The sequence below is a fragment of the Lepisosteus platostomus genome, chromosome 11 (genome assembly GCF_059453375.1).
Source record: "Lepisosteus platostomus isolate fLepPlt1 chromosome 11, fLepPlt1.hap1, whole genome shotgun sequence".
NCBI lineage: Eukaryota > Metazoa > Chordata > Actinopteri > Semionotiformes > Lepisosteidae > Lepisosteus > Lepisosteus platostomus.
In genome coordinates this window covers 2067276-2094725 of record NC_142621.1, presented here as the reverse complement: position 1 = coordinate 2094725, position 27450 = coordinate 2067276, and the positions used below count along the sequence as shown (strand labels likewise).

The 27450-nt window shown below is 45.5% G+C and overlaps 1 protein-coding gene across 8 annotated transcripts in view; it reads right to left on the bottom strand.

Annotated features, from left to right (window-relative positions):
• The window catches only part of LOC148651744 (guanine nucleotide-binding protein G(I)/G(S)/G(O) subunit gamma-12-like), a 60741-nt gene that overhangs the window by 7787 nt on the left and 25504 nt on the right, over window positions 1-27450 (bottom strand). For 5 of the 8 annotated variants that reach the window (XM_088597802.1, XM_088597803.1, XM_088597801.1 and 2 more), the window contains exon 2: window positions 26049-26108. The exons of the other annotated variants lie outside the window; for them this stretch is intronic. The gene's annotated coding sequence lies outside the window, so the exon portion shown is untranslated. The remainder of the gene's footprint in view (window positions 1-26048; window positions 26109-27450) is intronic. 8 annotated transcript variants of the gene reach the window in all.

The window sequence follows — 27450 nt, the reverse complement described above, 5'->3', positions numbered from 1 at the left end:
TGAACATCCAACCAGAGGGGACAGAGGTGCTCAGTGATGAGACATTTTGGGCACTCCCTCCCTCCCAAACCTTTGCGGAAATTCTTATTCAAATCAAAAGGGAGGAAGAACAACAACAATTGATTTGATATTTCAGCATTAAGTGGTGCTGGGAAATGTCAGGTTTATCTGCTGTCTGCCATCTTTTCCTCCCCCAACTGTTCACTTTACAGTTCACAACTGGAACGGGATGAGACAATAGCTCACTTCTTTTTAAGGATCAAAAAATACATTTCCTCTCACTTTCCTTCTGCACAGGCTTTCTGTATACTGAACATACAAAAGGGCAGCAGGGATAAGGGGCATTAATCACCACCCCTCTTCTTTAAAAGCAGCAGTTGTTCTCCTAACCTTTATCTCCGACCAGACTGAATATCCTGGAAAGAGCAGGAAGCGCACAGCGATGTAAGGTTTTGCTATCCTCTTTGTGAACTACCACAGCAATGTGCACACACGATAAGCCAAAAGGAACCCTGCCTATCAGTGAGATCTGCAAGGCACGTAGTAAACGTGATGTTAAAAGGAGATTTTAACTGCCCACACATAAATTGAGGGGGTACTGAAGGGCTAAACTAGAACAACTAAATGACATTTTGTAAGTGTTCTAGTTTACCTCACGGTTGAGCAACACGGTTTTAGGAAAGATCTTTTAGAAGTACTGGAGTTCTTTGAACAAATGAAAATGGCATTTGTGTTACCAGTTTGGTTAACGTGCAAACCAAAGAAATCCAAGGTAACACCTGCACAGAGATCAAGAATGGGTTAAATGGAGCACAAACTCCAGCCAGCTTTAGTCCTTTGGTTTGGAGAGTTTCTCACCTGTGTATCCATCCTCACCTGCTCTGTCCTTTGGCTCTCCTGTGCTTTTATATTCCTGCCACCTTCCTCTCTCCCTCGCACCTGAAACGCCGTGTTTCTCCTACTTTCCAGCCCGGTATTAACCTTGACTGTGCAGTGCTCATGCAGCTCCCAGCTCAAACCATGGTTTAGTTTTGTTGCTCTTCCCGTCCTACATTAGCAATTTAGATCCTGTTCTAATAAGGAAGCAAAATAAATTTGCAGATCTAAAAACAGAGAGGGATATTAAACAACACCAGAAAGAGAATTATTAAAAAAAAAAGACCCATGGCTGTTTGTGGGCAGACAACTGACAAAACATTTAACATTGATAAGTGAAGAGGAAGTAGGAACCTACAGCACATTTTTAGTAAACACATGGGCGAGTGTGAGCTTCAGGAAGCTTCGGATGAAAGGGATTTGGGAGTTTACATAGAAAACTCTCAGCCCTCATCAAGATAATGTGGGGAAGCAATAAAAAAAAAAAGCAAACTGAATGCTTGGGTTTATGGCCCAAAAAAAAAAAGGTGGATTTCAAATCCAGGGAAGTTACCTTCACCATTTACATCGCACTATCAAGGCTTCGTTTAGCTTGCGGTGCTCAGTTTCGGTTACCATAATACCTCCAGCCAATTACAGCATTAGAGCAGCTGGCAGGATGGTGCCCTGCTCTCGAGAAGAGTTACGAGCAAGAAGCCGTTTGGCCCATTTAACTTGTGCGGCGGTGCAAACGAAGTGTTATTAGACCGATGCCCTTCCAAGAGCTCTGCTGTCAGATGGTTTATTGCAGGCCTCTCTCACCAGCATCTTAACGCTCTTTACTGGACAGTGCTGGCTCGCTGCCCACCTGTTGCCGCGCTCGCTGCCAAGCCAGAGGAAGAACTGTTCTCCCACGTGGGGAAAAGCACACTTGCAGCTGGGCTTGACCGAAGTGATGAGCCAAGCTGAACGCAACGCTGACCTGACTGTCTGCTTCACCACAGACGGCAGATAAACTTGGTTACAACGAACAGCGTTGTGCAGCATTTTCTGGGAAATGCAAGTCCTCCCTTTCTTTCTCAGAAGGGATCTGCCAATTATTTCTTCTCAAGTTCCAGGATCGTCCAGAAAGAGCTAGCCAAGCTACTGCGCACTGAACACTGACACAGCATTTAAAAAAAACTAAAAAGGTTTTAACACTTTGTATATTGCCATACACACGTGTGCTTTTAATTTATTTCAAAAAACCCGAATCAGACAAAGATGTTACTGGAACAGTTCCTGGAAAAGTGCAGGACAGACAGAATTAAACCTGGCAAACCTACACCAGCTGCAGCTCACAGTGCTGGATGGGGCAAGAGGAATAAAAGACAACTGCTGTGGTCCACGAGCTCAGGTGACGAGCTCTAAAATGCAGCCACACGTCAGACTCGGTGCAAGGATGTCAGATTTTACAGCTCCAACAGCAGGCCTGGTGCTGAAAAACTGTGCCAAAGGGCGAAGGGCTGGGATACAGAGACCAGCGCTCATGGTTTGAAAGCATTGCACAACGGAAGTATTCACAGGATACTGTGCACGCTGGAAATCATAAAGCTCCCATTTGCTTTAATCAGCTCCCTCCCGTTTGAACAGGAACAAATATATTACCACTTCCTTGACCTAGCTGAAGCTAAATGATTAAAGATGTGCCGTGAAAATGGCAACTGGACAGGAAGAACGAGCTGAGGTTTGGCAAAGGTGAGGACGCACGAGAGACAGCGACAGGAAAAAGATCAGATCACTTTATTGGACATATACAATTTCTTGTGTTAGGAATTTGTCTTTTCGCATACTCCATCCTGCTTTCCATGAGACACACAGACAGGGAGAGAAGCTGGGGGTCAGAGCGCAGGGTCAGCCATTTATACAGCGCCCCTGGAGCACCTGGGGTGAAGGGCCTTGCTCAGGGGCCCAACGTAGTAGGATTCCTCTGCCGGCCGCGGGATACGAACCGGCAACCTTCCAGCCACAGATCCTGAGCCACAGAGCCACCACTTCGCCCCAGCTCCAGCATGCAAGGCTAGACCCCTCAAAACAGTGGTGAACGCTCCACATCGGTACAGATGTTGTTTACTTAAGAGTTTTCAGAACCCCCAAAAAAGCCTGCTCGAGCTGCACGTTTTGTGGTCTGCTTCTCTGCAGCAGACTGTAGGTCACCGAGTCTGAGCTAGAACACTAACCAAAGGCCATAATATCTCATGCCATTTCCCTCAGCTCATCCCTCCTCCTCCTTGAAACAGTTTTTATGGTCAGAAAAACTACTAAAACCTAACATAGGACTACTGTTTGCCTGTGAACAGCTGAAACTCCTGGGCACGTTTCTCCAGTGTGCAGGACAGAACAGTATAGGGCCCGTTCTGGTCTCTGCGGCCTCAAGAGGCGTGCATCTTCACCACGGCACCCACTCCCCCGTCCTGAATTATCACCCCTGTGGGCAGGACTCGATTTTCATGCTTAGAGGTTCCCTCTACAAAATTTACAAACAGAAGTATGTTTCCTCCAAGCATGGCAAAAATGACAAAAAAATAACATCAGTCTTGAGGACAGGCTTATTTCAATGGTGCAAAAAAGCCTAGCTTGAATTGGTAACTGTTTATGTTAGACAAGGAAGCTGGTAAGAAAATCATTATCCTTTTGTTCCACAGCAACAACAATGAAGGATAATTTTACTATAATTACCAAAGGTGCAGTTTTAAACTTTCCCGGGGGCAGCAGCATTAAAAAATACTTCATTAAGAGTAAAATAAAGCAAACTGCCTTCCTAAAAAAACTAAGCAAATATGCACCTCCAAAAAAAAAATCTTGATGATAAACGAATGAACAAAGTATAAATTTCAATCTTTTTCAGATCTTCACTCCAAGCCTTTGAAGCTCAAAACGAGCCCCTTTGCTGCTGCAACTTGTCCGGGCCTTGTTCCCCCCCCCCCGATACCATGAGGGGCACAGCAAAATCCTACGGTTTACTGGTGCCGACGCCATGGATCAATACTGGAAAGGGCTCCTTGAGTAGACCGGGTGAACAATTCCACATGTGCCGGAATATCCCATAATGCCGGCACGCTCATAATGACAGTGGTTACAGCACAGGGAGAAGGATATGCCGAGATTCGTTTCCTCCACGGTGCTGTAAGGTGTGCTCAGGGCCGCATGTCTCCCACTCTGTTCCAGGCAGGGATGTCTGGTGAGTATTTTGTGGTTATGACATTGGTTTTGGAACCTTCTGAATTGATTTGCCAACTTCCTACGTCTTTTGATCTGGTGGTCCCAGTCTCTGCAATGTCGCTCCTTAAATAAGTCTGTGTTCCCAGGCAGGAAAACCACAGCTAGACCACCTAGGCAGCTCAGAGATGATGAAGTACTGTGTTAACATTTTGCACATCAGAGAAAACACAATGCTGCTAGCAGCAAGGAGACCACCTTGCGCAGAGCTTTTTAAAGCAGGAAATAAACCTAAAAAAGCATCTACAAACCTTTAATTTGCCATGCAGCATATTCTGCCATTCAGCGCTATTAAGAAGGTTTTACAAGATTCAATTTCACCTTATTTACAATAATAAAGTATGTTTAAGCATATTATTATCCCTCTTTAAAGGAGGGAAAAGCTGTATGCATAACGCTGTTTTGACAAAATGAAACAGAAGTCAAAACAGTAATAAAACTATTTGAAACGTTTTTTTTTTAAAGTCTGGTTAACTAATTGCCCTTAAGGCATAAACCTTCAACGGCAGAGTTGCACATGCTGAGCACAGCGCATTTCAATGCGCAAAATATGCCGTATGCAAGCTCCAACTGTGAGAAACTCAACTGTGAAAGAGCAACCATGAGATCTCCCAGATTTTCTCATGCCCAGACGTGGGTGACCTCTCAGTAAGGACACTCAGGAGATCCCTTATCTGACTATTAACCTCACTATCTCTTCCAACATCCCTTAGCAACAGGAAGTCTTGACCACTAGTGTGAAGAAACAATGCCACTGGCATCTGGTTCTACAATACACCTTGAGCAGTGAAAAGAATTCGTGACCCCGCTGTGACAGACCTGTGCACTGACAGCAGAAACCATTAAATGCAAATGGCAAACATTTACACATCACCCCTGCAATTATACAAAGTTTAATGGTCAGTCTCACCGACCACCTCATTAGCACTAATCTAAAACTGACCTGATCTCGCAGTAATGCAGTAACTATAGTAAATACGGCAACTCCAAAAAATGGAAGAAAATTCGATTGTGAGGGATAACCATGGCAGCAACCAACCCAGAAAGCCAGGTTTTCAAATCCTGTTATTCCTGGAAACTTGTCATATCATGTCTTTTAAAAACGCTGGAATCTCATCCCTGTGAGATTGTGCGATTAATTGCACCCCCTGTGCGGTAATGGAGTGCAAATGAGCAACATCTTTTAAGCGCTCCAGGAAATTGTGTCTTCATGCATATGTTTTAAGAATTTTAAAAAGGAGTCTGGAATTGTTTTAAAAGCTGTACGAGGGGTTTCCACGGCACAATGCTAGTCAAGCACGGGCTTGTCATTGGAACCTGATCGAATACAGTAGCCACGCAATAACTTTGGTTCTAATTATTAAATCACAGCTCTGTTAATAACAATTAAGCTTCAGAACTCTCTGTACAGATGCAGGACCACCTCACAGATCCCACAGAGGTGAGAATGTGGAGTTGGCATCCCAAGGATGCACTTTGATGCAAAGTTTAAAGCGCACATAAAAATCCCTTCTTTTAAATTTTCAAAAGAATCGACAGGCTGGTGTCTGAAGGAGGTGAACGAGAATCTTTGCAATGCCGTTTTGTTTTCTTTGACAGTTCGCGAAGCTGCCAAGGCTAAGTCAGTGAATCTACTGCAAGCAAAAAAACTTGGCAAGCAGATTAGTCAAGCTGTAGGCATGTCTCCTGTCTGTGTTATCAAAGGCTCCGAGGTGGGTGGAAAAGAGGGGGAAAAAGAGCAGAAAAAAGTTTTTCATCCAGACCTACTGTGGGGCAGAACCCATGTGTGTGAGCAGTTCTGTGGGTATTACACTTTTTTTTTTGATCTCGTAGGGGCTGGCCGACAACAGGCTCATGACTCCTGCCCAAGCATAACAAAACGCCGGCGCACAGCTCCCAGAGAAAGAAAGAAAAAAAAAACTCCAGACTCGGATCACTCACTTCCTCCGTTTTTCATTTCATGTCTCCTCGTACGTCCTGCAGGAGGAAGGTAAGGAGCTTCTGAAGATTAAAGCCACTTTCAAGTGCACCGGCCCTCTGTGTAACTCACCATCTGCACCGTGGGCAAGGAGGTGAAGAACAAATAACACAGTCAGAACGGAGGCCTGATCAGAAACTGCTTCGGCATTTACAGGGCTTTATAAAACCTGAAGCTGGAACTTTCTGACAAATAAAGGACAGGAAGTGAAACAGCCCATTAGCCATCTAGTATCCACATTGTCACAGAGTCAGGCAGGCCAGATGAGGGCCTAACCGGCTGCTTCCATTTGTACACACTTGAAAAGTACACAAACATGCTCCAGGTGGACTGATTTGACTCTGAGCAGGCCAGGGAATGCTGCTCTAATTGAACGCAGAGCCTGCTCTGTTTTCCTGCTCTCGTTGTGGGCACTGCTTCCGACAACGGAGCTGGTGCTCCGAGTCTGCCACTCTCCTCCGGGAACCGGCTGTCCGAACGCGTCGATGTACATACGGCGAAGCCCGCGGAGAAATTCCATGCCAGGTTTTGCCACCCGAGATCTCGGAGACAGAACTCGAGTTTATTTTACCGGCACAATGAAATCGGGATGCTGGACAGGAGCATTTTTCATTCACTCCCCCCTTAAAGTAAAAGGCGAAATAAGATCCGGTGCCCCTGTCGTCCATCTTATCTGTATTTCAAAGCCGATTTTACAGAGATAACAGTTCTTTCTCCGTCTATATTTCCCCCCTGCTTCCAGTTTTTTTCCAGGCATCAGCACGCTCGCTTTTCCATACCTGCTGCACACGCAGGACAGCAGACCAAGGTGCACCCGGGGGCGCCACACACTCGTCTAAACCTCCTGCGTGTCCGCGCTGAATGGGCGACGACATAGGGCCTAGAGGGAGACTGCAGCCTAAAACGGACAACAGCCCACCCTGCTTTTGTATTCACCTTTGTCTTCACCCTGTTTTAAAAATCTAAAATAAACACATATATAGTGAACACATATTTGTGTTCAATTAAAATCACGTGGCCTGTTAGGAGACCCTTGGCTCAGGGTTCAGCACTCCTGTCTAAGCCAGTTACTGAGTTACTTGTATAACACATGAGCTCACACTGCCCCCACCATGCAGGAGACCTCTACTTTCACACACCGAAACGCACTGGGTTCTGTTCTGAAGTCTCTCTCACTGCCGTCGGCACCTCTCCACCTCCTCATTGTTGTTTTTTTTTTTTGCAGAAGGCCGGCCTTTCAAAAGATGAGTTTAAACTGGCGCGAGATCAATGGGCACTATCAAAGAGCGCCAGCCCTTCTCGTTTTTCAGTGGCGTTTCAATATCCACGAAGCCCACATGCCTCGATTAACCCCTGTCCTCTGATGGGTCAGGAAGTGCACATCGTTTTCAACACAAACGTTTCCTAGGGGGTTATCTGTGGGATCTTTCTCTCACTGTGTGTGGTATGTTCCTGGTTTGGCCTGCAGCCTCTCTTGAACAGTACTGCCATTTTCACTGGCTCAGGTTTAACAATCGCCACCATGAGCGCGAGCTGACTAATCGTCAAGTTTGGATGAACAAATGAACCCTGCATCTTTCACCTGGAGCTGTATCTTAACACTTTACAATAGCCTCCTTTTATGCTTCACAATGCCCTGTTTGTGCCACTGTTGCTTTAAGTTGCCACCTGAGCCAGCAGTTTTGGAGATGCACGTATTTGTACACCGTCTGCCAGTAGACATTTGAAGCAATAGGTATTTAATTTCACAGCAACAGCAGAAACAGAAAAGTTTCAAATCACATTATAATGTAATCTGACAGTTGCTTTTGTCTGCTCCTTTTGATTGTTACCAAGTTATTTAATTCTATCAACAGCACAGGGAGTTCCTGCACAAACATGAACCACCACTTGTTTTTAAAATTAAGCACAATCGGTTTCATTTAGCAGCTAATTGAACTTTCAGCTCTTGAAAGACACCTGCCAGAAGAAAAAGATTAATCGCATTTTGCTCCTAGGAGCTCCTAGTGCTGTTTTTTCATGCCTTTCACAAACATCCAGACTATATGCATGAACATTTAGGAAGTTCTTCACTTCCGTTCTTCTGGAGGTTAACTACAAGTCACTGTTTGAACAAGTTACTGGAATGTTACGTAGCTACTCTGTGCTGGGACACTGCTCTGTGTGTAAAGACTGGGACTACAGTTTCAATTTCCTGTTGTGTAACAGCGTAACCTGAACCATGACCTCCCTGATGACTGCTTTTGTTTTCAGCAGCAAAGACTGTGTAATGCTACTCTATAACACTGTGAGCACGTTATACCCACAGACTCTGGTCTATCACAGTGGAGACAGCTGAGGTAATTTGCTCAGCTCCCCAGAGGGATCAAGAAGGTGCCAAAAGCTAAATATCCAACTCCCACAGCATTAGAGGAGCCCTTCCAATTCTGACTGGCTCTATATAACAACCAAGAATCCAGTGGTCCAATAGAGCAGTGCTTCCCTGTCTAGACTGCCGACTAGACTGAACTCATTTCAGAGGAATCCTGCAAACCCACAAGACTTATAATTATAAATGGCAATTTGTCTGTTTTCAGGACCGGTGCAGACTTCTCTGATTGAGAATGTCTTTATCCATGCTGCAGCATTCCCTTTTGTTAACATCTACTTTACAGTTAAAATGCACAGTGCTGACTCATGCCCGAATTGTGCATCTGAAATCTGTCTGTCTTCAGTCCTGGCCCAGTGAGGGTCGTGCTTGCATGGGGAATATTTGAGCAAAAGTACCGAGACATGCTTAATAAAACTTAAGAAAACTCATGTCCAAGATCATTCAATGCAAAGGTGTGCCGTCATTTTCTTTCAGCAATACAACGAGGCATTCATTAAGCATGTGAAAAACCACAAACTTTTGCACAAAAGCCTCTCCAAATGATTCCAAAAACTCTCCATTAAAAACCTCCAGTGCAAGTTGGCCAAAGACATGCAGAAGAACACAACAGCAAAAAGAATTTGGAAGAGAGATCTCCTCTGCTCCGTTTTATATACTGGTGGACACAAAGCATTATAATGCTTTCTGAATTTTGTGATTTTGTAGAATTCATTATAGCTCTGCACACTTTTACAAAAACAGAACCTTAAATTTACAGTGGCATATTATTCGCGCATCAGCTAAGAACCTTCACTGGGTGATGTATAGAAGCTCTGAAACTCTTTGCACGTGAAATAATAGTTGATCAAAAAATTGATCTGCAGCTTGAACACAACTTAAAATGCTGTTTTCTGTATGCTCCAAAAAAGAACAGACCTCACCCCATTTCTGCATGACAGCCGTCTTCACTTGTTGCACGCCAACAAATGCACAATGAAAACCTTGTCACACTGTTACCTTGGATATGCCACGTGTAAGCAGAACCTCTCCCCTTATCAGAGTCCCATCAAGGACACATTTCTCGGTCATTTCCCACTTTCACCCACTAACAGATACCACAATACCCGAGCTAAATACAGGTGCAATAATTCATTACTCTTGTTTACACATAATATTGTTTTTGGTAAGGCAGCCAGTCGGAGATGCACTTGATTTCTGAGTGTGGTTCTCAACAGGTAGGAACATGAAATGCACAATTAGCTGACTTCTCCTTCAAAGCTCCTTCAAAGCTTTTGTCTGCAAAACAAAAAAAGGATCTCAGAGGCACAATTTGTCATGCTTTCATTAACTGCCTGCACAATGTCATTGTGAACAGTTAAAAAAACTCATTCACTTGCCAAAACAGCACAAAGGCTAACTACACACAAATTCACAAATAACACAAATCTGACCCTCTTGCAGTCTAACATCACTTTATATTAGCAGTGAGCACTGTCCTAGGCTCCAAAGTGTTTCAGTACAACCGCAGTTCATCGAATTACAGTCCATTCGCTTGCATTTTTTTCTTGCGCAATCCCAAATGAATTGATCCACCCAATTTAGAAACGGTAAAGCCCTCTGGAGGTTCTGCTGAGACTCATCCAGGCAGGCAGAAGGGTACCAACACAGAAACCTGTAGCTCCCATGCAGTAAACCACCGTGCATTGTACTGTACTTGACACAATAAAACTAGAAAAATGCAAGCACAGAATTCCTCCTTGTACTGCCTAGTTTCAGCTGAACACCTAAAAAGCTCCACATCCAAAAATAGTTGAAATGCCATTCGATGTGATTTGTACAACTGACTAATTAATTCATATTCAGTTCAGTTTATTTGTCACAATCTGTTTGTTCATCTGATGATTGCAATCACAATCGCAATGAAACGCTTAAATTATATCGGCGGCATTTCTGTTCAAGCGCAGGGATTGTAGCTGTGCAACACGCAAGCGCTTCTGACAAACAAAATACTGAAAAGGCCAGCCGGGTCACTGCAAATTCCTTCGCACGATTCCTCATACGCACGTTTTAAAGATTCTTAAAGGAGGAGCTGTGCCTCGCATGTTTAAGAGCAGTGCAAGACAAACACAGATAATCCTCCCAAGCCCAGCAGGAGGAATCCAAGGAGGGTCATAAACAGAACAGCCAAACTACCAGAGACAAAGGCAGCAAGGAAAGGAAACCACAAGCAATGCACTGAGAGTAGAGGCATGAGAAACCATCTTTACTATCGAGACCGGAATGTGAACAAGTACTCTCACTGGGGGGGGATATCTAGTTCCCATGAAGTTTTAACAATTGTAAAGCTGTCACCCAGCACCGTCTAGAATGACATGTTCACATCACCTCTGAAGCAGCCTCCCCTACAGACGAAGAAAACAGGAAAAAGCTGCATGCCGCAGTACCCTCCGCTTAAAGTGCAAGAAAGTCCGCAGATATGTTTTGATAGAACATTTGGCGACAAACAATTTCTCACACGAATCATGAATCTGCTGTTGAGGGAAAAATAACAAAGCACATGAAAGTCACTGAGATTCTTAGAAAGAAAAGCACTTCCACTGACCACAAGCCAAGATTTTAGCAGACTGTACTCCTCAATGAGATTTCAAGCACTAACCTCATATGACATAGCCCATCCCCATGCATCACGCATTGCTTGAGCAATATTTCCTGAGAACACTAAAAAAAATAAATGCTATAGATCATAATGACACATCTACTATAAACATTATGTAGATTAACAGCAGGAGAAAATACAAAGAATTTGCACTGTCCTCTTTATTGCACTGGAAATATTCAAATTAAATATTGTAAACAAAAAACCTAATGAGCAAGAATCTGAGGTAAAATATACATTATACATTCTATCCTGCATGGAATTAACTTGTTCCCTAAAACGTTTAGACATATATTAACATAGAGAAGAATTCTACCAAAGAAGAACAAATGCGAGATTTACAAACTTTTATATATTTTTTTAAACTTCCACCTGTGTGCGGAAGCCTACTTGAGTGACCTGCCCAGAGGACAGGCCACTTGTCTTCCGAGTGGAGCTCTGGGATAATTAAGGACCCGTGTCCTCCCGCCTTGCCCCAGGGCTGGATGGGCCGTACTGAAGGGTCTCTTCTCTGTCATCACACAGTTCACCCACATTACTGCCCTGTCTGCCAGCAAGTCAATCCTGTGCAAAGCCTCTGCAAACAGGTTTTCAGAGCGCAATGCCTTCCGGGTGTGAGGTCAAGATGCTCTGACAAGGGAGGCGTCCAGTTTTCTGTTACTTGATGCTGCAGCAGACGTATATTACTGTGCAGCAGCCTGTAGTTAGCTCGCTCTCTAGACCAAATATGCCATTAGCCTTTTGTTCTGTCTACATCGGCTTAAACGGTATCTCTCCAAGCTGCATGAAATCTACTGTATAAATCTGCGCACATGCAAATTCGTAAAAGCAGCACCGCAACAGCATCGCAAAATCTATTCGATATATTCCCACGTGCTCCCTTGCAGCCACCGTGAAAACCGCAGCCCAGCAGGTCACAGCAGGTCATCCAGGTGGGGCGGATCCCCATCACCTGCGAAGTGCTTTGAGTGGAGTGCCCAGAGAAGCGCTACATAAGCGTAAGGAATTATTATTATAACATAAGCTATTCCTTGGATGCAATGTTACCCCAGGGCCGCTCCAGAAGATGGTTTTTCGGTAAGTGTGTGTGTGTGGGGGAATTGCCAAGTTATTGCATAAACCAGAAGCGGTCACGGCATACAGGGAATCAATCATTCGATACACAGTCACGGATATAGTTGTAGCACAACAGCAAAACAACAACAATTCACCCAGACACTGAAGCCAAGGCAGCTCAGTACCCCACAGTGGAGCGAAGCTGTCGGGCCCTCCTGCTGCCGGAGAGCCCTGTGCTCAGCAACGGCCCACCGGCGGCCGGGGCCGGACTGCCACGCGGGCGGCCGGGCACGTGTTCGGCATCCTGCAGAGGGTCAGCAGGACTCCCTGTCCTTTACAGCCAACCTTTCGACTGCCCTCAGCTGAGGCCTGGTGGAGGCGAGGCCTGTCACGCGAGAATCCCATCCCTCTCCCAACGCACAATCCAGCTGGGAATGGCCACAGTGCACAGTGGGGGGGTGGGGGGCAATTCAGGGGAAATGAGCAGCGTGGCAGTCCCGCAGCGTCCCCCCACACCGCCAGACTGAGCCGTGTGGGACAGCAGTCGTAGCGGCGGGAGAGGCCTTCCGCGATGAGAACTGGCTCTCGAAAGGCAGGCACAACAAATTAAATTGGGGGGGGGGGGGTTGTTTGGGGCTGCCCATCAGGATCCTCCCCACTGCTTCAGTAACTAGAAAAAAAAACCTAAAAAGAAATGTAAGCCATTACTGAGTCCTTAAAACAGCTCTGCCTCTAGTAGCAGCTACAGGGTTACCTGCCCTACAGCTTCTTCCTGCGAATCCTTAAAGTTGAGCGTTCTTTAACTGTTGTGCCTGATGCTGCTATTTTGCATTTAAGTTGGCATTTCCTTAATGTCTTTGTGTATTGGAGCATACCTGTACATGCAAATAAGCATTTCATTGCACTCGTGCACATGACAAACTAATCACTGAAATGCAGGACGGTCCGCATGTGGTCCTCCAACCACAACAGCACCTCACTTCAAAGTCCTATTTTATAGGGATTTTGTTCAGATTTTACTTTTGCTCCTCATGCCCTTTAGGCTACAGCATGTTTTGGGATTTACCCCAGAAACCCAAAACCCATCCTGCATTTGCAAGAAATAAAAAGCAATTCTAGACGACCACCTTCATGAAAGCAGGAAAGCATGCCAGAATGATCTAGTCCTAAAAATCTTTAATGTGTGTGGTAAGGGGAAGCTAAATGAAATCACCACAGTGCTCCTGATCTTTCCATATAAGGCCTTTCATTGCGTATTGCTGAAGCCAGCTCCTCTGTATGCAGGGGAAAGGCCTTGTCACAGTCACCTGACTGTCATCCTGCTCTGTTCTCTGCCCAGGCTGATGAAATCACTGCTAATTGGAGGGGGCTGACTGCTAGCCTCCAGTAATGCTGGTGATCTCATTTTCAGGAAATTCCTCCCGTATCACACAATTACTCGGCGCAACAGGACCGGGCGCAGAGAACAATCCTCAGCTGTAGCAGGCCATGAATATTCAGGAGGGTCAGTATCGCAGAGAAAAGACTTTGGAACTGAAGGAAGGTTACGGGCACAATTCTCCCCTCTTTCTGGATGTGACATGCAGCTCTCATTTCCTGGTAAGGAAAAGGGCAACGCATGAGCTCACCGATCCACCTGACTACTCTAATAGAAACACACTCATTTGACACTTTCCAGAGAATAAAGTAAAGAACACACGCTAGCACAGCGTGGCACACAAAAACAATGCTGAAAACTTTTCATGTCGTACATCTAGTAAAAGGTCAGAACGCAAGCCCAATGCAAAACTCCTCTGGTTTAACAGAAGTTAAGACTCCGCGGGACGTGTTTTTAAAAAAAAATGAGCACTTCCGCTCATTCAGCCTCGCGCTGTGGTGGATGACATGCAGGCATTTCAATATGCAATTTTAAAGATGCTAGCACATGCATGGTGAACCTGAGGATACATTTTAGGTCTTAAATCGGAAGAGGCAGCTTAATTTTTAAGTGCCATCCTATAAAAGTGAACATTTCCTGACAGCATGCTGGTGGTACATGTGCGTGCTTGGTCTTTCCACGGGGGAAGTACAAGGGGGTCTGACGGCTCATTAATTGATTACAACAGTGGCAACCTGATCCAATGTCAACATCGCCAATAAAGACAAAGCAAGATTTACGTAAGCAGGACTGAGCACCAAAGTTCAAAAAGCTCATATCCTGGTTTACGCCTTTGAACACTGTTCTGAAAAAACAAGACAAAAGGCTTGCTGGTAACGCTGACTAAACAAGGAATCCCGCTGTATGTAGGCCTCTCCTAACAACTGAAAGCAAATAGCAGCACACAAAGCTCTGCAGACGCAAAGGCTGTGCAGTTTATTTTTCCCCACAGAGTGCAGTTGTTTCACAGAACTTTCCCTCAATGCATTATTACGTCAGCCTCTGCACAGCTCTGAAATCTTTCCGCTTCTGTAACCCCCCCAAGATGAAAATGACATTTCTAAGAGTCACACGCCACCGTCTTTCAGAAATGATTCCCTTTCCAGGGCCTGGGATTAATCGTGCATCTCCCTTTTATCTGGGTGCTGTTGTATAACTGTTTCTTCAGCCTCGTTCCTGGGACAAAATTCCTCTAGTGTTCCTTGGAATCGTTTGCATTAGTAGGACTGATTATGGAAATTGCTCTAATTCCACTAAAGGAGGAACAAAGTCTGCTGATACTTGCTATCTCTGGTACAATAATGCAAAATCCTGCACTCTACAATGACCCAAACTCCACCCCACTTTTTGAACACGGCTTTGGGTGTTTTCACTTACCAAGACGTGCAGTAAGACCTAGCAATTTCACCAATAAAAAGTAAACAGCAATTGAGAACCTTCTTTGCTGACTCCCCACAGCAGAAGGCTGACATCAACATGTTTGACTGGTTTAAGTTTTTTGTTTAGATGCACCTTTGCAGATGGATAAAGCTAATGAAATAATACTAATTAAATACTGATTCGATGATTACCAATTTACCCTCTGTGCACACCAAAGTCGCCCTTGCGTGAACTCCAGGAAAAAATAAATAAATCAAGAACAAATATTAAGTTTATTTCTACTTCAAATAATTTGCTGCATAAGAGATCACTGGGGCTCTTCACAGATGGCCAGGTTATGGGTTCAATTCAAACTTGTTTTGTCAAAAAAAAATTGATTCTGAAGGCAATATTAAAAGCTTCCTTAACAATGGAGTAGTTCATAAATTCAACAGTTCTGTAAAAAGAACAATAAAAAAGACCTTGTCAGCACTCTGGACTTGACCACCGTCTTCCACTTCTCATCCTCTTTACAATGAACTACAAAATCAAGACGAGATCCCACCACTTGTTTGGCAATAACAATAGATTCCCATGACTATTAGCTGTTGCTCAGTACAGTAGATGATGGGAATGGCTGCACAGAAAAGCTGCTTAGTGGGCTCAGTGGGCAGGTTTCCACTCCACCACCAGGCCAACATCCTGCCCAAGAAACAAAACAGCGGATAAGCAACGAGGAAAACGATTCTGTCTGCGGATGGGAAGCAGCACAGCCCGATGTTCTCTTTGTCACACTGCCATGGGAGGGACACAGCGCGTCTGCAGACCAGAAGCTGAAGAAAATCTGTATTTGCACAGTCAGGCTTGAGCCCATATGTACAGTGTTGCAACATAAAAAAAAAAAATCCCCAGGCTGGCGTGCCAGCGTGCCAGAGCTGGCTGGGAATCAGGTGGACAGTCCCAGACGGGAGCTGAGGGTCTTAAATAGCAGACGGGTGTTCCGGGATACAGGATGAGAACAGAGCAGAAACATAAATGATTACGTGTGCCAGCTCTGAGCTGCAGACAGCCACCACAGCTGTAGTCCCTGAGAGGAAGCCAATTTGCATTAGCAGTGTCAATTCAGCCCCTAAATGATAAGTATTTCGTTGCAAATGACAAGCATTTAATTGCACTTGTGCACATGACAAATAACCTGAACCTCAGTGTCCCCCGGAAGCAGAGTCTCCTCCTAGCCAACAGCAGGTCTCCTCACAGCCCTTAGCCAGGCTGCAGGGTAGCCCCCAACACCTAGGGACTGAACCGAGATCACTCTCCACTCCTCCCATAGAGTGGTTTGCTCTTCAACCAGCATGTTCTCAAGGCACTTCTGAGTGGCCTCTCAGCAGGTGCAAGGTTTTAATTCTTTTTTCTGTGTGCAGCGAGTACAGCACTGATATACTGAAGGGCTCTTACAGAAGCAACTTCAGTGAAGTACCCCTGACGTGCAAGCAGAGTCCTAACCAGGACTTGAACCCCAGTCCTTTCCAGTCCAGAGTCCTAACCAGAGTCCTAACCACGCCTCCACACTGTAACCTAATGCAAGGTGTCCTGTTCGCGTTTGCCATTTCACCCTCCGAAGCATGCTTTGGATAATATGTTAATTCGACCCTACGAATGGGCATGACTCCCAGCAAGGGCTTGGGAAATTTCTACTCCAGTTTTGGCATCATCTACGATTAATGAGAAACACTTACAAGAAAGATGACATTCGTTATATGTCGAGAGGTCTACACTTAAGCTCTTGCCCCAGGTGTGGGGATTCCTCCTCTTAAACTGTAGGCTTCCTCTATTCATTAAATGTCATACTGACCTTCACAGATACAGTGGCGATAATAATGATTTAAGTTTAAAAAAAAAAAGTTGAAAGCTGAAAGAAATAGCTGGGTGAGACCCTTGCAACAAATCCTACTAAAAAACTGAAAAGGCCTGATGGATCAAATGGCTTTGTCTCGCTTTCTAAGGAGTCGGTGCTGGAAAACATCAGCAGAACGAATGAAGACAAAAGGCACAGCATCAGTATTTCTGTCCCTCATTCTGCAGACAGCAGTGATGGCAGCTTATTAAAATGGAAGGGTAATATGCACCTTATCCAGAGCTTTGCGAGTAGCTGTCTAACAAACTGCAATGATGTATTTCGTAACAAACTGTGAGGATTTGCCTGGCTTTTCACTACCATTGTTATGTATTACTACACTGTACATACATATAAAAGATAATCAAACACCTCCCTTCTTCAAATATTAAAAGATATTAAATAAAACCTAGGGCACCTTAATTAAAAAAGCATTATTAATCAAATGCTTTCAGCGGCTGGCCATAAAGTCAATACAGGAAATGACCCTTTTATGATACTTTTGATTGAAAAGCATTAAATCAAATGCTCTGCCAGCACCGCTGATGAACATAATGTACCTTATTGTCATGAGTGTCACAAGGTGGTGTTGTCATCCTGCGACATGATGCGATTGGCCTCTTGCTCGTACTGGGTTACAGAAGGTGTCAAAGTCCTTTTCCCAAGGAACGAAATGTCAAGTCAGTGAAATGACTCAGCAAAACATAAGCATATACTGGCTGCAACTTATTTTATCCCACTTTCTCTTTTCAAAATCTTTTAGAGCTCAGCTTTTTAAAAAAACAAGCAAACAACTGTAACCAGTTACAATACCAGTTACCAGTATTGCCACTGCCTCAAAAACAATTTGGTTAAATAACAGTCCGGTCTGGTCTCGGAGGATGACATCACACTCACTCATCCATTATGGGACAACAAACACCCAGCTGATGGCATGCTCATTAGGTAATTTTAAACAAGTTTCATTGGTAATTTCAAATATTATGATATGCTATTGGCCCTCCCTACTATATTCCTAAAAGATTTTAGACTCAATGTCGGGTACATAGGGTTTCAGAATCTATGATCTCCCCCCTCCCATACACTGTATATGGCCAATAGCTAACCACGTTAACAAAAATATTTTTAGGAAAAAACCCTCAACATTTTCACTATTTTCATAAACTCATTATTTCACGGCGCCCTCTTGTTCAGACTAGTACCCTCATTTAGTACGAGCAAGCTTCAAGGCGCACTTGTCCATTTTCTGTCCATTCCTGAAGAAATGAGTTAAATGTTTGAATACCTAGAATGTAACCCCCCCCCATCAATCACCCTGCGTTCCCGACGATCTCCTCCACACTGGCAGTGTGCGCTCAGCAGGGCTCTGCGTCCCGCGGGAATTTACTCAAGGAGTCAAGGGGATAAGACAGCGCCAGCAGTTAAAATTATTTTTAATCTGTGCCCTGCTTCAATTTTCCGCGTCACAGGGAGATCCCGGCGCACTGGCAGTCTCAAACGGAGAGCCGCAGGGCTGTATCCATCGGCTCATCCTCATGCTGTCCGCCCATCACGCCAAGTTCCACCATCCATGTGTTCTGATCACTAGGCGGTTTTGCGCCTTGAGCAGCCACCTTTAAAGGCACTATATAAAATAGCGTTTCTTATTATTTTGGTTTTGTTATCTAGAAGCATGCCAAGGCCATATTTAAGGTAATATCTGCCGAATAAGGCTGTCCCCCAGAGATCCTGAGGGCTCTTGGATCTGGCAACAGCAAAAGGTTTTTGGCCAACATTTAGATGAACGTCACCCCACACGTTACAGATAAAGGCACGTGAATGGACGTTCTTTGTACTTGAAACGGGCCGTTCTTTGATAACATCAGCACAACGTGACTGTGTCTTTCTGGCGACTTGGGCCAGACAGCGTGAACAGCACTCTCGCGGGAGACAGGACGGTTATCCGAAAGCCGTCATGCATTTCAAGGCGGCTGCTTCTAAACGGGCCGCTTTCCCGGTTTTGCACAAATCTTCCAGACTGAGGAGACAAACTTCTCTGAACTTCTCGACTCTCAACCCAGCCCCCAGGTGCCAGCTGCTGAAGAGGAGGTACTGTATACACCTGCTGTTAAGCCTACAGATCAGTGGTGCAACTTCATTCCAGTATCAGGACACAATCAACACTTTAATCAAGAGAACACTGCAAACTGCTGGGACAAACCAATTTTCCTACATTTCGTTTGCGAATTTTCCTAGATCAGAATTTAATACGAGTTTTTAAAAAGCAGCAGCTCCTCTCAGCACACTAACTACACCCCGCTATTTCAACATCAGCGCCCACAAACCCATCTGCTACCAGTGCAGTGCCCACTGCAATCAGCATCACCGACGAGCAGGGAACACTAGATCCCACGTTTGGCTACTGTACAAAAATAGCTCAGTAAAACACCTGGTGATTTTTCACAGATGCGGTGATCATGAAGACACTTTTACAACAGCCCACTAATGGACTCCCCATTCAGCAGGTGCCACGATCCGGCAATTCAAAGTTGTTTGCGTTGCCTGCCTGTTCCAACACAAAGCTGTGAAAACCACAGTCTCGCACACAACCCGTGCCAGCCAGCAGTCTATTCGAAATGGCCGAAACCATTTAGAAACCGAGATCTATATTAAATGAACCTTATTAAGTTAAAGTATATAAAAAATAAAGCACTGCGAGAATCCTCACGAGGCCTAATGTGTGAGAGCCCCCACCAGTGTCCGACTGAAAGACACACGTGGCTGGACGCACCTGGGAGAGATCACTATCGAGCAGGAGGAAAGCTCTCCAACGGCTCTTTCCCTCTGTGAAGCGGGGCAGCTTGGCGAGAATATCAGGAGAGGGGTGGCTGCCTGGATGCCATCCAAGGGAGAGAGGGAAAGGGCTGAAAAGAGATTGAGAGCTGTGACCCCTTTCCAGGGCCAGATGGTCGCCTGTTTGCTCCTACAGAAGACGCTCCAGAGGGACTCCTCTCAACAGAAAGCACGGGCTAATTAAGAGTTTTGGACGGAATAATTACCTGTATTTAATACCATCACAGACACCAGGAGAGCCAGACGTTTCAAAATGTGAAGCACACCAAGCCTCTCGACAACACACCTCGACTGTGTGCCCCCCAGTCAGCCCATTCCCATGCCCAGGCTGTTAAGTGGTACAATGGCTTTGTATAGCTACACCATTGTGGGCTGTCAATTCACTACTCCACTCCAACGTGAGACAGCTGGACAGGCGGGCTGCCACATCACAAGACTGTGATGGGGGAATATTAAAAGACTCATTCAGGTTCACAGTTTCATTCATCAAACTCCGCTTACAACAGACCGTTCCTGAATAATCAAGCAAAGGCGTAACTCAGTGTTCAAGTATGTTCAATGTCTAGGCCTCCATATACAGTAGCAATGCATTTCAGTTCCATTACTGAAGCTGCAAAATTGCAAAAGTTCTGCTTCAGTACAGCAAGACACTATAGCACCAAAGCTATAGTGTACTTTAAAACACTCAACAATTAAAACAAATCACAAGACTGCTTACGCAACAAAAAAAACTCAGTGGTGTGCAAGGCTTGTTCTCCTAAGTTAAACGTTAAAAATGCTTCAATGTAGAGCAACACCCGCATTCCAGCTGCCCTTGCACCTTGAACTGCGACACCTCTCTTGTGCATCATGTAAGATGCAAGCAGTTTCACATCTAGTGTAGAAAACAAATAAAACCAAGCGTTATGTTAAAAGACATTTCAAACATATCAGACAACCCCATCAAATTTTATCAGAAAAAAACATGAAAGAACCCAAGCCCACATCAAACCCAAGCATGTGAAAAATGTCCTGCCCACAAGCACAACTTAGGAACCTCAGTAGAGTGAATGAAAGAGCTGTGTACTGAAAACCACAAACTATTAAATATTTTTTAAAAAATATTCTAGAGCATTCCACAATCCTCAAAATATCCAGATATTTTTACAACCTAGCAAATCTCTTTCTTCTGATTCCTTCCAATACCTTTTCATACGTTTTCTAAAATCACTGCCAAGTGTTTTTCCGAGGACTGCAACCTTAGCACAGTCAGTCACTGAAAACCCAGATAACTAACACACAGGAATAAAGTAACACTGTTTATTGTGTGGAGACAGCCCTTCTACTGGCAATGTGATCTGTATTGATTTTCTGACCTAGTTGTTAAGAAAAAAAATAGGCCAGACTGACTTACACAAGACAATATTTAGGTTAATAAAACAAACCTGTCAAAAACCATGTTCATTTCCTATGTTTGGGGTAAAACAAGTACTTCTAATTAATACAGCAGGTGCAGTGATTTGGGAGTGTGTGGGTGGGCTCCAGGCTGATTAAGCACTCAAGTTCCTGAAGTGAAACTGCACAGAGAGTGTAAAATGAAATACATTAAAAAGCATTTCTTAGGGTGTGCTGAACGCAAATTTCAGGCGTGCTCGTCACAGCTCAATCTCATTAACTGGAAGATGTACAGTAAAGGCAACATCTATATTAATGTTTTATTTATGCCAAGAAGACTTGAAGGCAGTGTTAGCTGTTTCCAGCTTCGAAATGATTCTGTCTTGTTTCTTAAACAGGCAGACTGTTAAATTTAGAAATACACAAGCTGATTCAGGCATCCTAATCTGTGGTCTACAGACTTCAGGACTCTTAAAACTGTAATTTAGCATTGCTCCAATTATACTACATGATCAAGGGTTATGGCAGTCAGAAACATGGTGCCCAGCTACGCTACTTAAGCTGATAACCTGGCTTCTGTCAAGCAAAAGCAGATTGGCCCAATTTCTTCCCCGTTTGTAACTTTTCTTACAGTCCTAAGCATGCATGAAAGACTGTTACCTGGACAACAACTGCAGCAACAGAACAAGAAAACGTGAGTTTCAAAAGAAAAATTTGTGTGGGAAGTGTAAGTCACATATTGCTGGCAAAAATATTACTAAAAAAAGAGAACGTAAAACAGCTCGGATCAGAATCCTCATCTTGATTTAGCGTTTTACATAACAGCATTCAAAACACGTCTGCAGAGTCGTGTTTACCATGGCACAGACACCTCTGTGTCAGTGATCTGAGAGGGCAGGAAAGGTTCAGAATATACAGGCTGTAGGTCACGCGGGGGTCGTTTCCTGAAACGGCATTAATCATGAAGGCCAGTGTGTCCTCTTCACCAAATGGAAGCTGGCGTCAAGGGGCTACAATGAGACGCAGACCACCAAGACGTACGACAGTTTCTCGGGGCCCCAGTTACAGCACATCATTTGCTCATGTGCCACGATCGGGGGGGGAAACTAACCCAGTGCCCTTGTGTATTCATCCATGCAAGTTCTCAAACTCTTGCTTGCCTCCCGTGTGTAGAGAGTCTGAGCAGAAAGCGACACTTGTTACAGCTGAGTAACAAGATTCACAGGAAAAAAAAAAGCTGTTTCGGTGCTTTCAATGCCACCTGGCAATGAAGGAGCTTTCTGCGCTGGCCCCCGCAGGGGAGAATGAAACAAAGCAGGGCACGGTCGGGGCCCAGAGGCAGAGGCTTCTGCAAAAACACTATTCTCGCGGGCAGCAGAACTAAACACAGGTGCTTTCGAGTTCAAAAGAAAAAGGAAATGGCAGTAACGTGCTCGGGGTCAAATGAGAAAATTTGCATTTCTCACAATCCTCCTCTTGTTTCACACCCAAGGAATCCCCCCCCTCCCCATCCTACAGCTACTTCTCTAAAGTCTTCAAAATGCATGCAAACTTTATCAGCACGTCTGCAAAAGCCGTCTGAACATTCAGACAAAGGGAGCTCCAGCCCAGCAGAGCCACAGCGCCGGCCGGGCAAGTTCCTGCGACAGCTTCCAGCAGCCGGAGCGGGAGAACCTCCTCCTGCAGCGGCTGCCAAGCCTCCCAGGGGCGCAGAAACCCCTTCGCTCTCCAAACACGCCAAGCAGGAAGCCCGCAATAAAAGCAGGGCTTGGCGGAATGCAGCTCCCTGCGGAAAGCCGCCCATATTTGGACAACCGGTAGTGAAACACGGTAGCCGGCACTGCCTCGGGGCCCGTCGTGGGCCAGCAGCCTCCGCCACCATTTCAGACGCCTTCGTTCGGACCCGCACTTCCAGGTTCGGGAACAATAAAAGTTGCTCGACGTGAGGAGCTACTCGACCGAGGCACACTGAGACCCCGACGCAGAACGGACCCCGCAGTCAGGCAGCTTGATTTGCGGGAACGCTGCACAAACCCTCTCTCCCCCCTCTACAGCCTGGTACCACATCTCTCTCGGCTCAGGTGCGAAACGAAACCCGCAGCTGCACAGTGTTGAACACGCTTGGCAAAGCAGGAAACTGCCAATTACCCCACGACCGCGCAAGGTGGGTCAGCCATCTGTCTCGCCTGGCTCTACCTGCCGCAGGACTTCTCGTGAGCCAAGGACAGTTCGCTACCAAGATGAACCCATTTACCTCTTCGCCGCAAGTGCGTGGAGTGAAAACAACGGTGACAAATCGGGGCTCTTCTTCTAGCAAACAAGAAACGCTCTCAGTGGTTGCACCAAGGTAAACAGGATGTTAAAACCCTGGGTGTTTGGACAAAAGGCATGCCACTCTCTCGCTTTTGGACGTTACAGGCATGCACCTTCACTTTCCTTTGCTGCACACACAACTTAAGGCCAAGGTGCTTGAGCCACTGAGCACGCATTACATCTGTTGTCTGTTCAGTGGAGCACATCTGGCAGGGGGGGAAAAAAAACAGAACTATTTCAGTAAATCAAATCTAACAAAGGACTGCTGCTTTATACGGTCCGTTTTAATAGACAACGCGCATTAGATCATTATCCTCGCACATATGCACATTCCTGTACCATCTGTACAAAAACCCATCCCACACAACTCACAATAGAGAGCTCGTTCAGATGACTTTCAGCGCACCTGTCAAGCTGGAGAAAGCGCCATTGTGCGACACCTGTGCAGTCAGCACGGCAGTGGTTAAGTTCTGCTCACACACTTCCACAGCAATTACAGGGGATCACAGGCACAATAGACACTCCAGCACATGTAATTTATTCCTGACACGAGATGAAACCAGGCACCTGCACACAAGCAGCCTCTTTATTTTTAACACTGCGTGACTCAGCTGGGAGCCCAGTGCCAGACAGCCCACATGGTCTACAGACGCATCAGACTCGATCAGGCGGAAAACATACTGGGGCCCGTACAACCATGTGGTGGGAAAATAAAAAAAAAAAACTTTTCTAAAGTTCACTTTAGATGCTTTTAATTATACATTCTGTGCTAGAATTTCCAGGTTCTGCTTCATGGTTTGCGAGCTCTTTACCAAATTAAGTTTACACTAGACGGAGTTTTGTCTAAAACGGTGCCATAAAAGACTACCGTCTCTAAACGTCAAATACCGACACGCTGAACCTTTTTTGACACAAATCTGATCACAGGTTTTCTCCCTTCATTTAAAAACTCTGCGACTAATATTCTTTAACGCACTTCAAAACAAATGGTAAAACGTTTCAGGAGTACAGTATTGTGTGTGCTGTTTAAGATCCAATGAAGCAACCACGCCACCTAGCGTCCAGTAAAACAAGACTAAGAAAGTGCTCGGAGCAAGGGACACCGCGTCCCGCTCCATGCGTGATGGACAGCCTCGGTTTCTTTTGAAACAGCTGCTTTCTACTTTAATAAATAACTCCTCTTAACACAATGACTATAACGTCCTCCAATAACAAGTAGTTCACGAACGCCTCCCCTTAGAATTCCTTGCACGCAGGTTGACAGAGGTCGAAAAAGAGGCGCAACAGGCCGACTGCGGGCTGGAGGGTGCCAGTGCGTTTGCGTGGGCGGCCAGCGCCCTCTGCTGACCGGGAAGCGGAAGCGCAGCCTCTCCGGCACACCAAAGCCCGCCTCTGGTGTCACTGCCATGCTGATCATGCGCTGGGTAAGCAGAACTGCGCGGATGAGCCAGCATTCAGGAAGATCTCAGCCAAGCACTTTCAGCACGATTTGCATGCAGGAATAAAGCCGGGTGGGAGCACGTGAAAATGCACCTCCAGAAAAACACATTCCAGCTGAAACAACTCTTCTTTTGACTTGGGTCTTCCTCTATTGTTGACCATTCAAGAAAAAGCAAGATCCACTAGTCGGGTATTACCAGGCCAGCCCACACTGAGCCATTTTCCTGTGCTTGAAAATCCCGGCTCCTAAATTAAACTGGACAGGACAGGAGTCCAGATCCGCACCTCCTGGCCAAATGGCTCTATCCAGATAGAGGACACAGGAAAGGCCAGATTCGGCACAGCAGCAAAAGAGCTGGAATCCTAGTCATGGAGTCAAACTTAACCACCAGAGGGCAGAATCAACTAACACATCATACAAGACCTACTAATGAATAGAGAAAAAGGCCGCGATTTGCAAAAAAGGTCAGGTATGTCACCTCTTAACAGCCGGTTAGGTAGCTGTTTAGGTAAAATAACACTTGACAATTTACAGAATAAGATATAAACCCCAGGGAGGGGACTGGTAGTAACCACTCCCTAGCTCTCACTAAGTCCCAGGGGAACATCTGATAGGTAAACCTAGGCAGCACATGACTGTGCCACAACCCCCATGGTAACAGAAGTAATTTCACTGACAGGTTTTGGACAGACCCACACTGAAATACTAGGCACTAGGACTTGCAGTTAAAAGCCCTGCTTAACTGCTTGCAAGAAGAGAGTTCTTATGCTTCTTTTAAAACTTTGCAGGTTAACTACAAAAAAAAACTCTAGAGGAATAACTGCACTGAGCTAATTGTGGCATCCACTGCACCATACTGCATAAAAACTATTCTGGAAGATCAGCAAGCATGCCAGAATGGCTTAAATGCAGGAAAGGGGACTGCTGGCTAGAACCTGTAGACCAAGGGCAACAGCTACTTCTGTAAGAACACTGCATTCAATCATAATCATAAAATGGAAACAAAAACCCACGTTCAGGAAACACAACAGTACTGGGTGCAATACAAACAACTTCATCAAGGCTGGAAAAAGACAGAAGGTCACACCGCTGTACCTAGAGCAAATAAAATCAAAGCGTCTTTCCTTCATAGTAAAATGAAGCAGTTGAAAAAGAAAGCAAGTTACACAAGGCATCGCCATCAACAAGCACAGTACATTTTTTTAAGCACAGACTTTCTCCCAGCCCATTAGTCAATCAAAAGAGACGAGTTAACAAAACCTCACCTTTTGTAGCGACGAAGGTGGTGACCCTGAACCGTCTCTGCCTCGGTCTGAACGTGGGATCTGAGACAAAGCACAGAAAAAAAAGGGAACAGATCTTGAGCTCCCTCTAGCAGATGTATACAGGCCCCAGGATGTTGAATCACACATGAACTATTACTACTTTTGCCTGGAGTACAGCCCCCAGTGTGAAGCAACACTGTCACAGCGCCGGCCTGCTAAGGCCTCCCAAGCCTTTAGAGAAGTGTATTACATCGCCTGGGTGCTGGCACACCAGCGGATTCCTTCACGCCCTTATTAACACCGGCAAACTGTACAGTCAGGACAGCTCCCACTTGCCCATGGCCCCACAGAATGTTAACCTGCTGTTGTGCTAATATAGCACTTGTAGAAATTTCCCCAAGCATAACAGCAGAAATGGGACACCCAGGAAATTTTCAAGGAAAGGACAGACCCTTGAATCACTTAGCTATTACTGTCTTATGGAGAGAGAGGGATCTGATGGCTTTGTGTTTTCTATAATCTTTGTGATGTTCTTACAGGCTGTAAGACAATGGAAAAACACCAACAGTACTTTCAAGCAGGGTTGGCTGCAGGGTGAGACAAAGTGATCTGATCTCATCTTGTTACTACATTTCCATTTCTGACCACAAGGGGGCAGCAAAGGCCTACCTGAGCCCGCGTTAAGCCAGCGCTCCCCCAAAATGGTCAAAATTACTCAGACGTGAAGAACGGGAATACGGTACACCTGATATCTCAAAATCCCAAGGAAGCACTGATGGTGGGCTTCGTCACTTGAAACCACATTTTGGTGATCTGGCGTTTCCAGTTTGTTTTTTTGTTTTTTTAATGCTGCATTGCTGTGCTTTGTTTCCTCTGTCACCAAGAGCTATTTACACGCATTCTTCTCCACATTCCTCTCTGAACAGGTATCTCCACTGCGGGAGGGCTGCAGACGGCAGGGCAGGTAGGGAATCCCCCCCCCCCTGGCCCTGTGGCACTCCGAGCTGCTCCCGGTGCAGACCGACTGCAGGACTGGGGGAACTCTCCACCGCTTCCTTCAACACCTGAGGCTTAGACTCGCAGAGACGCGCCCCAGCCCCCCGACTTCCAGCATCCTGAAAATACCGCACAACAGCGGGCGACTCGGCTCCACGCACCCTCGGGCAGCGGCGGAGAGGCAGGATGAGAAAAGGCGATTCGGTAAGGCAGGCGAGAAGGGGCGGGGAGACAGAGGCCGTGCTCAACAGCTCAGCTGACGGATTCAAATCTCCTGCTCTACCCCAAGGAACTTCTCAGAAACAAGACCGTTCTTTCTCGGAAACAACTGCCTCCAGTCAAGGCAAATAAGAGGCTCGTTTTTCACTCCTGCCTGTGACACACAGCGAAGCAGGGGGAAAAAAAA